The following is a 13289-nucleotide window of genomic DNA, read 5'->3' on the forward strand; positions in this document are numbered from 1 at the left end:
TATATTGACGCCTATTTTCAAAGAAAATTCTACCGCACCCAACTCGAGATCATGACTTGGTTAATTCCTTTTCTGAATCTTATGTTGTCTGGAGGCATAGGCTATAACCTTACCATTCTGTATCAACACATAACCTAGTCCAACTCTATACCTATCACAATAAATAACAAAGCCTTGTGTACCCTTTGGTAGGGTCGACACTAAGGCAGTACTTAACCGAGTTTTCAATTCCTGAAAACTTTTCTCACAAGCTTTGGACCATTACAAATTTACTGTCTTCAAAGTTAACTTTGTAAATGGTGATGAAATAGATGAAAATCCCTTGATAAACCTTCTATAGTAACCAGCCAATTCAAAGAAACTCTGAACTGTTGGAGATATGGTCAGGAAAGCTCTGCACTACTTCAATCTTCTAAGTGTCTACTCAAATCCCTTCACCAAAAACAATATGGTCTAAGAACGCCACAGACTCAAGCACACACTCACATGTAGAAATTTAGCATACAAAACTCTATCCATGAGAGTTTGGTGAAGTATTTTGAGATGACTAGCATGAACCTCCTCAATCCTAGAATAAATCAGTATAACATCAATAAATAGGATAACATATATATCAAGATATGGTATAAACACTATGTTCATAAGATCCATGAACACTTTGGGAGCATTAGTCAAGCGAAAAGACATAACAAGAAACTCATAATGACCAGAAATAGTCCTAATTGTTGTCTTCAGCATGTCACTTTTCCTTTCACATAACACCCTTAGACCACACATGTTCATACTTGTACTTGATTCATGCATAAAAGTATAGATGTAAGTATATGAGCAATCCTTTCATATAAACATATTTAGACAATATACAAATTTAAACTTCATTATAGCATATACTTGACATCATAGCATACAAGTCATATTCAAAAAATGCTCATGCATTCATATTCATGTACATAGATCACAAACCTAGGAACTATCCTTTCAAGGCACACGTGTGCAATGCATAGACAAGGTCGCATACCCTTGTCCATACTAGTACACCTATCAAGTCATCCTAGTTAATAGAAACATAGCATACTTCATAGACATATACATTACATGCATAGTAGTTGACACAAGTGCATATGACAATACCCTTTCATTAGACACCATGAACCTATACTACTTGTAAGCATGCATAAGGTGTAGTCATGTGTCCATTGGTCAACATGATCACATAATGGCTATTAACATTACATTATGGCAGCCACACTCTTAAGACCATAATGCGCCTTCAAACCACACATCACATACTAGCATAGGAGGCAAGACACTTTCACATTACATTCAAGACTCCTAACATTAGATAATCACACCTTCATGTCGGGATACATAGGTAAGGGGTCATTAAACATAATAAGTCATCAATGGCAGCACGTAAACCTAACCCTAACATAGTCATCCACAGACCTATAACATTAGCAATACAACCTAGATCACAAACTAGAATAGAAGACTAGGCATGCTTCACATAGTGTAATTGTCACGACCAGGGTCTAGACCCTAGCCGAAATCGGCATCGTTGACCTCTCGGAGGTCGCAGACAAGCCTACTTACGTCGTCATTACATTCGTTAGGTTAATTTTAGCGGAAAATTTGAAACTTTTTGTTTTGTTTGAAGTGTACATAGACTTCATAGTTATAACATGCATATGCGTATAAAGAAGTTCATTGCTCATGTGTATCAACCATCTGATAAAGAATCATTCAATCTTGAAATAAACAGTCTTATAACATAAGTAACAATTGCCAAAATGGCACCATTACATAAGTCTGAACAAAATAGAAAAGCAATACTAGTGGAACATGCTCCACTAGCCTAAACCTATTACTAAGCTAGAAAAATAACAGCACGCAACCTCGAATGCATGAGGACCTACCAAGTCCGAATGAAAAGCTCTGATGTCCGAACAGCTGCAATGAATGTATTCAACACCCTCCTGAACCTGCACCTAAAATAGTATAATGTATGGGATTAGTACACACTTGTACTAAGTATGGTTGTATGTAAGTACACACCAAGGACATGCATGATTAAGAAGATCTCTCTCTTAACGATATGAATTATGGAAAGCCAAGTAAGCTGGACTTGCCAAATCAGATTAGGAAATCATGCTTTGAGAGTTACATGCATCATCATTCTTTTCTTATTGCACACAGCACATAACAAATTTCATATAGCACATATATATTACATATCATTCGTTCATATGCCCTGAGACCTTGGAATCACGGACTTAACATTAGGACTTCCCGAAATGAGAGTTCAACATATGATACCTCAACTAGGGAGCCTTCTTTACCAAACAGAGAGTCTGCTTCATTCATTCATACGTACTTCATTTTCATTCGTTCGCAGGCCGGTGTGAACACCAGCTATACCTAGGATGTTGTTTAAGACTCTCATCGGGTTCACTGTGCAATGACCAAGAATGACCTAGTGTCATTACTTGAGTCTAGTTCACCTCTTGAGTGTCCTATCCAAATACCTTTGGTATCATTCATTTCATTTTCTTTCATACTTTGAGGAACTTCAACTTTAAGCAACATAGATCATGTGAGCATCATGAAATCCGGTGTCTTACCCACACCGTAAAGAGGTAGAGTCACTGGCCAAGGTGAAACCAAAACATCCCTAGCTCGATTAGGTGGAAAACCACTAGCTAGTTCCCTATGTTGGCAGCAGAGTTCAAAGACTAGGAGATTTAGGGAGACCCATACCCACCTTGGTGGACAGTCTCATCTCATGAGAATTATGTGAACCTCCGCCCTTCCCGAAAGAAGGCATCACCACTCATAGCTAGCCTATTGGTTCTCCGTTTAAAGTTCCTATTTACATTTAACTCATACAACATCGAAGCTTGCTTCTAGCATGAGGTAGTCATAGCTCATTAGATGATTTATCATCTTTTCTTTACGTATTAAGTGTGAATTGTCCTTAAACTTACATATAGAGTGTTATTGAGACTTGTCTATTAATATTCAACACTCTCTTAGGTGAGTACTTTTGGTGACATTATATTGGCGTAGGTACAGCTTGTCTCACTTGCACTAGCCTCATATTGTGGTGCCACCCTGTTCTGTCTTAACATCTTTTTGTTTCATCTTTACTCACCTTTCATTAATTGTTCATCGGATAACATATACATTCTCTTTTGAAATTTACATGGAGGGACATTGATTTTAGGCGTAGATACAACTTGTCTCACTTGTACTAGCCTATCCTCATGTAGCAACTCTTTCTTTGCTTATTCATCGTTTAGCATAAATATACTCTCTAAGAAATTTCATCTAGTGACATTGATTTTTAGGCATAGATGCATCTTGTAGTCACTCTTTCTTTGCTTATTAACTATGAATTCATTCTTAACACTTTCCTTTGGAGTATGCTTGAGATTTGACTCTACATCATTCTACCCTCCCATAAGTGAGTACATTTGGTAACATTTTCCTAGGCTTGGTTGAGACTTGCCTCACCATTCATCTTAGTCTCTTATCATGTTGTCACTATTTTCATTAGCTTTAGCATATTAGCTCTTCGTAATTACTCACCCCATTACGTGAATGTTCATTTCTTCATATGCCAATGCACTTGTCCTTTTAGTGTGTTTCACACTCTTACTTAACCCCCCTCCCCCACCGGAGTCACATCAATTTATCACATACATCTTAGGTTCACTTACTTTTAAACGTACGCTGGACTTATGATTACATACGTACAAGCCATGAGGCTTCATTCATAATTCGTCTAAGTGACTCATACTTACCCAAGTTTATGTGGTACAAGACTTATGCATATTGTAAGTATGCCAAGGTCTCGAGTTCGATTCCTATTGGCAGCATTCATTAAATATTTATTCATGTAAGACTTATGTATCAATACGAAATTGGGCAAGGGAACCCTATTTCTAATCCCTTGTATAACACTTAGTTAGTTTTCTTTATATTCTTGTTGATTTAGAATTCTTGGCTAGGGAACTCGATATCAATTTCCCACACCTACACTTCCTTTCTTTATTTTCTTGACTTTTTCTTATACATTGTGGCCTGGGGACCCAAGATCGAATCCCCACGCCCACATTCCTTTTATTTTCTTTCTTTACTTAACTCTTTCGTTTAGACAAAGAGGGTGTGGGGAATCCTTAACTTCCTTGTTTATCCGAGAGGTTGTGGGTTCGAACCCTACACGCCTCATTTTATTTTTCTTTCATTTTTCTCCTAACTCTTCACTTGAGCCTTACCCTATTTCGAATCCTCCTTACCTCATTTTTATCATTGAATTTTTTGTAACTTGTATATGGTAAGGTCTTGGGTTCAATCCCTAATGACCTCATGCATTTTTAAAAAATTTCAAAACTCAAATTTTTTTCCAGTAACTTGGCCGAACCAAATTTCTAGAATGCTGGAAATTTGATCATGTTTTTCCAGTCCCTTTTTGCAGCATTTATATGTTAGTTCTTAGGACATTTCGTGGATCATTTAGTACATCTTTAGGTGAATTTTCATGGTTACATTTGATCAAGAGTTGGAACTCAATTCAGCAATATTACACCACTTATGAACATCACGATTTACATAAGCATTGCACGTAAAATACAAGAAATTAAACATTCCATTTCATGCTCCAATCCGTGACTACATATTTTCGGAAAAACATCTTTCATTACTCACATAATTCCGAACATACATACATTCACATTATTATCACAAAAACACGTTACACGCCTAATATCGACCAGCAGACATACAAACCTACAACCATCAATAGGAGCTAGTGACAGAGACATGCAACGGGAAATAATCCTAGTTTTCGGATTAGAATCGACTGAATCCAAGGGGTCTCTTGGGAACAGGACCAAGAGTAAGAAAACCCATACTTTTTATCGATCAACACCCTCCAAATCATCGCCAATGGCAGCCAACTCCACGACACCAAAGCCTCACCACCAAACTCCAAACACACACTTAATTAAAAATCCACAATTTTATTTAAAAATTAACATAAATGGGTCAAATTTTCATAGTGTTTTGATAGGGGAAAACAATGGGGGCCTTTAAAGGAATTTGGTGAAAGATTGAGGATGAGAGTATAAAAGTGTGAAGAAGGCATCTCGTTTTCCCCTTTCAACATGAGACGAGAAGGAGAAATAAGTAGATAGATTCACAGAGCAACTACTTACTGTAGAGGAAGAAAGAAGAAGAATCTGTAGTCGCAATACATTCAGCAATACATTGCGGTGAGATCTTCATTATTTTCATCGGTAAACCTTTTGTTTATTCGTTGGTAAGTTAGTATGCTAAGCCTGATTCAATAGTAGATAGATGTTTAACGTGGACATAATCTCTGATTGTGTTTGTATTTGTAGGTTAGTCGTATTGCATGATTTTTACTAGGTTAGGTGCCTATATAAATGTCTGATTTAGAGAATCCATCTAAATGTGTGATTTGAGTTGAACCTTTGGGCAAATTCTACAAGCAAGAAAAGATTGTTTAGGTGTTTACATCAACTGACTCAGTTGTGATGATTATGTAAATCAGCCTTCCTATGCTGATACATCTCTCAACACTTCATCTCCTATCACTTCCAACATCTTCATCAAATTCTGTTGTGCTGAACTTGCCGCTAGCTTCGTTCCAAATATGGAATCAACTCAACTTTATACTTTCTTTGACATAGGATCCTTTTACTGGATCTCAATACCCCTATCTCCAACAAGATTTGATGCAAACCACACTGTTTCATATGATCATTAGATCATCAACATATATCACGATAGCTACAAAGTCTCTCTTTTGTTCTTTATAGACAATTATTAGTTATATAAACTCTGGGAGTATCCAACATGAAGCTCCTATAATTAAGTTTTATATTCCATTCACTTGATGCTTGTTTCAAACCATACAATGATTTCCCTAACTTGCACACTTTGGTCTCCCTTGTCTTGTTTCATGAATCCCTAAGGTGATTCCATGTACACTTCATACAAGTCTGCTTGTAGGAAAGCATTGTACACATCCAGTTGGTGCATGCCTACCCTTTTGATACTGCAAGGCAATGTTAAATCTCATAGTTACCGTTTTGGCAAAAGGAGAGAATGTCCCATCATAATCCAATCTTTCCTTTCGGTTGTATTATTTTTCTACAAATCTAGCTTTAAACCTTTTTAACTTTTCCATTAGCCTTGAACTTTATTTTGTACATCCATTTTCAGCCAATTGCATTTTATCATTTGGGTAGATCCACAACATCCCATGCCTTTTTATCTTCCGAAGCTTTGATGTCCAATTCCACTGCGTCAATCCACCTCTTATCTTTTGAAGTTGCTGTGAAGTGTTGTGAATGTGAGAGTGTTGAGATTTTCTAGGAAATGCTTGTATTTTATGGAAAGTCTGTTGTATGGAAGTTAATCAGATAGTGGATACAGTGTTACTCCATGATTCTTCCTAGTGGTAACATAGTCTGTCAACCATAAGTGTTCCGCAGCTCTTCTGTCAGATTTTTTCATTGCTAGGACCGAGTGGCATGTCTAATAGGCTTATGCATTGGTTCAACTGGTTCTGCAAGTTTAGGTTTCATTGGTTCAAGAACTTCAGGTTCAGTGGAAAGTGGTGCTCCTTCTGTTGTTATATTCCCATCACATCAACAGTGAAAAAAGATCCAGGAACAGGGGCTACAGCATCTTCTGGATTTTCTAGTAATTGTTCAACAACATCTTCTAGTAATGGTTCAGGATAATCTAACTTTCTCCCTCTATAATGAACCATATGAGGCTGGATCACTTGTGTATGAGAAGAAGCTTGAGCAAAGGGAAATAGATGCCTCCTTAAAGATGACATCTCTGTAAAAAGAAATTATTAGTAGATATATCAAGTAACTTATAACTTATGTTGCTTGAACTCTTCAAGAATGTCAAGGGGTGTGTATCGAATTCGCCAAAACTAGTGTATTATTGGAGAGTCCGACACGGGTGTGGCATCGAAAGTGAAGAGTCCACGAAACTTAGCTTATAGACTTTGTGAGTTTCTAAATATCGCATAAAGTGTTTCTATCCTGAAAACTTGTTCTCTCTCACCATCATGGTGGCATAAAACAAGCATCCAAAATGCTTGTGTGAGCAACTACAAGTGGTCTTCTGTATAACATTTCATAGGGTGTCTTGCTATTGAAAATGATAGCAATTAGCCTATTGATTATATAAACAACAGTGGTAATACACTCTTTTAGAACTTAGTTGCCATATGTGCTTGAAACTTCAGAGCTTTGTTTGTATCTATTCTCTCTCTACCACTCTATTTTTGCTGGGGAGATAACCACAACTACTTTGATGTATGATTCAATAAGCATCAAACAGATGAGTGCATTGCGTATTACGGACCTCCACTCCCATTGTCTGTTTTACTAATCTTCAGTACTATATCAAACTGTGTTCTCAACATAGAATGATAAAAATAATCTTATGTAAGATTACAATAACATCACCTATGTATCTGCAGCAAATGTATCCATGTATTTCTAGAACTGTCATCAACAAGTATCAGAAACAATGCTTCCTATTATGAGCAGGAGATTAATATGGACCAAACATCTATTTGCAAAAGATGTAATGGCTTATCACTTCTAGTAGTGCTCCTTGGAAATATCAGTGTACTTTGCTTAGGTAGAGGACAAATAGTTCAATCATTTCTCACAGCCAAATCAACAGTTTTATGCTCAAAAAACATTACATTTTTCATTGTATTAATAGAGGCATGGAATAATCTTCTATGCCAAGACTTCCTCTGTAGCTTCCTGGACTGTTGTAGTAGACACATGCTTTAATATTCATTTTGTATGTGCACCTTCCATATTTACTTGATGGCTTGATGCATAGTATCATCCTCCTTCTGCATGTTCAGAACTTGTCTACATTAATCCCCAGTAGTGTTCTCTTGCAGAACTGTCACTGCTGCTTTTTAATTCATGTATTTGTGCCAACTTTTCATTTCCAAAGGTACCAGCCACATCATGAGTTGCATATTGCCTTTTTGACTTGAACTCTGCTTATCATCCCACAAATTTGTAGCAGTTTTCTTTCAGATGACCTGTTTCGTTACAGTAATCACAGTCGTGTATGGTTTCTTGCCATTATAAGTTTTCTTACACCTGTTTCCACAAAAACAGTATCTCCTTTGCTTCCTAATGCTGGGAAAGGACTAGACTTCTGACAATCATCCTCAATTATCATTGCATATGTTTGATTATGTATCGGTTTAGTAGTTTTCATAAGAATCTGGCTCCTCGCTTAGTTGTAGGAGTTATTCAATCCACTGAGGAATTGAAGTAACCTCTGTCTGTGCAGATGCACCATATAATCCTTTGAGTTTGCATATCCAAATCCTGATGATGGCACTAATGCATCATATTTTGCTCAAGGTTCAAGTTGGTAAAATATGTTGCGACAGAATCAGTACACTGTAAAATCGTTGCAATTTCCCTATATAAATGAGAAATATGCACTCGATTAATCTTATCAATCTCCTTAATATCTTCCCACACTAGATTAGCATTTGATACGTAAACGATTCTACTAAGAACGTACTTTGGCACCGTACTGATGATCTAGGAGAGTTCAATTGCATTGCATGTCTCTCGTTCCTCGTGAAATTCTATTCTGAAAGAACTTTTCTTGCGAGTATTGGTTACAAACCACAATTTTCTCTTAGTTTGAAGAGTAATTCGCATCGATTGTTTCCAATCCATAGTTTTCTTAACCTGTGAGTTGTGTCGGAATTAAAATCAAATCAGGAGTATTAGAAGGATGCAGAGACACTGGGTCAAAACTTTTCATAGCCAACGCATGACCAGTTGCTTCTGCTCTGCTACTATGTGACTTGAGCTCGAGCTGAAGTTCTGACTAAGAAACCTTAAGTCAAACCCAAATGTGTGAGAGAAGACAAGCCAGAGAGAGGAAGATATTTTGGAAAAGTAAATCGTGATTATATCATCAAATGAAGTGATCACATTCTCTATATATACACATTTCCTAAGCATGACTTATTTAACTAATTCCTTGAAGTAATTGTAACTAACTCTAGCAATTAATGACAGCTGGCTAACCAGAGTTCTAACCTCTTAGACACACCTAAATATGGTTTATGTACAGTTTTATTTAACAAGGTTGAGGCCAAGTAGTTGTTGTTGGTTTCACATTGGGTTTCCACGATATAGGGACTTAGTGAAGAGAGATTGATCAAAATGCCTAGAAAGGTAGCAAAGTGCCTGTTTTCCTTCTTCTTCTTTTTTTTTTTTTTTTTTGATAAAGTAACATTTGCATATCAATCATCAGCTTAAAGATCGTATCCGGAATTTTTACATCATATCCTCCCTCCGCACTTGTTTTGTCTTGGCATAAGCAAAAGATAAAGAAAAGAAAAGAAGAAAAAAGAAAACTTTCTGTCGATCCTCCTTCATATTTATAAGGACCCTAGAATGTCTACACTAGCCATAGGGTCATCTATATACTCTAAACTACACCAGTAGCAAAAAGTGATAATGCAGTTCATTTCAATCTTGTGCAAAGGGCTGCTTTTGTTATTAAAGCTCCTAGAATTCCTTTCTTTCGGTATGGTTCACCAAATAACTGCTTGGACAATTTTCCATCTACTCGTCTGTGCTTCCACTGCCCTCCGTATCCCAGGTTTCTAGAGCCTGTCCTGTTTGTCCTTTTGAATATCTTTTTTTTAAAAATGGGTAACTTGCTAAGTGTCTTTTTCTCTTAGAAGGAAAGTTTGACCGTTTGAGAGTCTTAAAATGCAGTTTGAGTTATCTTGGCTAGAATATTTGTTCGCTGATTTAATAGTGTTTCCAGATGCATACCTAAAGAGATGATATTGTTGAAAGCCTTATTGTCCTGCTATGTGTGGTTTTCAATTTTTAAATGACAACTCCTTTCACAATCTCTTCAATTGAGGCAGGGATTTGATTTTAAGGCTTTGATTGGTCCGAAGTCACAGGCAGATTTCTCGGTTATAAAAAAAAGGCAGGGATTTAATTTATATCCTTGAACTTGGATGACTGGAGCTACTTGTTTTTTAGGGATCTAGAGATGCCTTGGCTGATACGTAATGTGCTCTTTCAAACAGTGTAGCAAAGTCTTCCTTTGCCTACTGATAAAGCCAGAGAAGATGCACTTTCATTCTTACACTCTAAACGAAATCGACGCCATTTTCTCCTGAGTTGAACAAATAGTGTAATACGATTTCTTAGAGATTGATCCAAAATTTGTACCTGTCCACCAACATGTTTTGACCACTGCTAATACGACTTGGATGAAATACGGAAGCTAGAACTTCAAAACAACGTCCAATTCCAAAACTGTTGAAATTTCTTCTGAATTACAGGCCCAAAGTCAAGCCTATCCATCTTTGTTCTCTATAAAACATCATAACTAAAGAAAATCATAGCTTCCTATTTCAAAGTTATCAAATGGTGTTTGTTGTCCATTTGAAGAAGGTGGTATATTATTATGTATTCTACTTTCTTCTTTCCCTTGTAATTGATTTTTTTATAGTGGACTCTTTCCTTAAAATGATAGCATATTTATTATAAATTCTTGGTACATGGAGCTGTAACCAGATAGTCAGACTTTGATTTGTGCCTAACATAGTATTCGGATGAATTTTTGGATTCCCACATGTTGTAATATTTAATCTTATTTCCCTAGTCTTGCTAAAAAAAAATCTTCTTTCCCCGGATAATGAAGAGAAAAACAAAAGAATTGCCAAAGAAGATGGTAGTTCTTCCTTTTGAGTAAAGGTAACTGTGTATTCACTATGTACTCATCATCAAGGATAATGAGGAAGTCACTTACACCCAGAGGGCACCATTCCAGCTAAAAACAGAAGTAGACTAAGTGGTTGTACAATTTCCCTATGAAATCAACAAAAATTTCTATATCCCCCACTCCATCCTGTTTACACCAAAAATAAAGTAGATAAAGACTATTTATCTTGATATTCTGCATGTTGTTGAATTTGTCTTCAAAACCTCTTGCATTTCTTTCCTTCAATAAGGTCCACCAGATTCATGCAAGTATCATTTCCCACCAGTCCTTTGATTCTCTTCTTCCAATCCCTTTCCAACTGTTAGCATTCCTCAGGTAGTTTTTGGAAGATGCACTCTAAGCAAACAGAAGAGCATGTTCCACAGATTTTTCGTTGTTTTGCAGTGAAGAAACAAATGACTATTTACTTCTGCATCCAATGTACACATAAAATACCTTGAGGAAATTCGTCACCTCTTTTCTGTAGTACGTCACGAGTTAGGAAAGCTTTCCTACGCACTAACCATACAAAACAAGATATTTTTGGGGGGGAATTTTGGTTTTCCAGATAAGCTTCCAAGGCCATGTTGTGGACTGTGTATGGGTAGCTTTTCTGTTCTAGTAGCATGACTTCACAGTGAACATGCCCTTGTTGTGAAGCTTCCATATTGTTCTTTCAGCTACATCAGATAGTCCAGGAAAGTTGTTTAGTGTCAACAGAAGACTTGCAACTCTATCAATTTCCCAGCCATATAATGCTCTTCCAAATATAAAATTCCTGCCTAGTGGGCTCTCCATACCTGGGCTATTCTGGCTCTTTTCTGTTAACTAAGGATGAAAAAATCAGGATATAAAGTTTTTAATCACTCCTCTCCTATCCAGAGCTCCCCCCAAAATTCTATCTTCAAACCATTACCCACCTTTAGTGCTGTGTTGCTACGAAACTGAGGCCAAACTCTTCTGATTGTTTTCCAGACACTACAACCATAATTTCCCAGAACTTCAATATTCCAGTGGTTTTGGAGGCCATATTTCTCCGTGATGACACTTTTCCATAAAGGTGAATCCTCAGAACAGAACCTCCATAGCCACTTTTGAAATAAGCATGAATTTTGCAGGCTTAGCTTCTTGATTCCTAAACTTCCTTGCTTCTTATTGAGAGTAACAACATTCTATTTCAGTAGATTATTGCCTTTGTTTTCCTTTTTGCCATTCCATAGAAAGTTCTTCTAAGCTGATTGATTTTCTTCACAACACTTTTGGGGATGGCAAAATAAACTCATCATGTAGGAGTGAATGGAATCCAGCACTGACTTACAAGTGTTAGTCTGCCTCCTAAAGACAAATATTGGCTTTTCCATCATGCCAATCTTTTGTCACACCTCTCCTAACTTCACTCCAGATCTCATGTTCTTGATCTTAGCACCCTAAGGAAGACCAAGCTCTTTTGCCAATCAACATGTAGACCAAATATGCCTTCAAAATGGTGAGAATGGCCCTGATCTGTCGTATTTGAGAAATGTCAGCTTCACAAAAGATGACGCAGTCATATACATATATAGCAAGTGGATAGTTCCATTACATTATCTCTAATGCCTTGAGTTTGAGCCTGGAAACCCCTCAGCCAACCATTTGTCTTTGACCTCCTGACATGTGGTTCAGTCCCTCAATGGTTAAGATAAGCAAAAAGGAAGATAAGGGGTCCCTTTGCCTCAATCCTCTTTGGCACTGTAAAAATCCTTCAGTGTTGCCATTAATGATTAGAGAAAACTCCACACTAGGTATACAAAACCTTAGCCAGGTGATCCATTTCCTCCCAAATCTCATATCTTGCAGTACTTTCAATAAATTTCCAATTGCCATGATAATAGGTTTTCTCACTGTCATGTTTGCAAAGAATCCTTGGAACCTTTTGCTTCACCCAAGATCCACCAATTCATTTGCTAAGAGTGAGGCATCTGTAATTTGTCTACCCTTCAGGAATGCCGTCTGAGGTTCATGTACCAGCTTCCCCACAACAGACTTCAACCTTTCAGTAATGAGTTTGGAGATTATCTTGTAGACACCTCCAATCAAATATATTGGTCTAAAATATTTTAGCTCTTCTGCACCCGCCTTCTTTGGTATTAATACTATGAATATAGCATTAAAGGATTTTTCAAACATCTACTTTTGATGGAAATTTTGAATAGTCCCCATCAGGTCATCCTTTATAATTTCCCAACAGACTTTAATGAAACTCATTCTGAAACCATTAGGCCCAGGAGCTTTATGTGTATCTGTTTATAATACGTGTGATGGCAGTTCTTCCTTGGAATATGTGTCTATTTGTTTTGTGTTCTTTTGCAAATTTAATGTGAGTATTTGTTCTTTTTTAATACATTCTTTAATCCTCTGTTGGTGATGAACACACATGCTCCTCACCTTCTCTTCCCTTCCTCCCCCCCCCC

At 37.0% G+C, this 13289-nt stretch overlaps 1 pseudogene; it reads left to right on the forward strand.

The window, feature by feature from the left end:
• Positions 1-5081: 5081 nt before the first annotated feature.
• The window catches only part of LOC107002439, a 12591-nt pseudogene continuing 4383 nt past the window's right edge, over positions 5082-13289 (forward strand).

The sequence above is a fragment of the Solanum pennellii genome, chromosome 10 (genome assembly GCF_001406875.1).
Source record: "Solanum pennellii chromosome 10, SPENNV200".
NCBI classification, from domain to species: Eukaryota; Viridiplantae; Streptophyta; class Magnoliopsida; order Solanales; family Solanaceae; genus Solanum; species Solanum pennellii.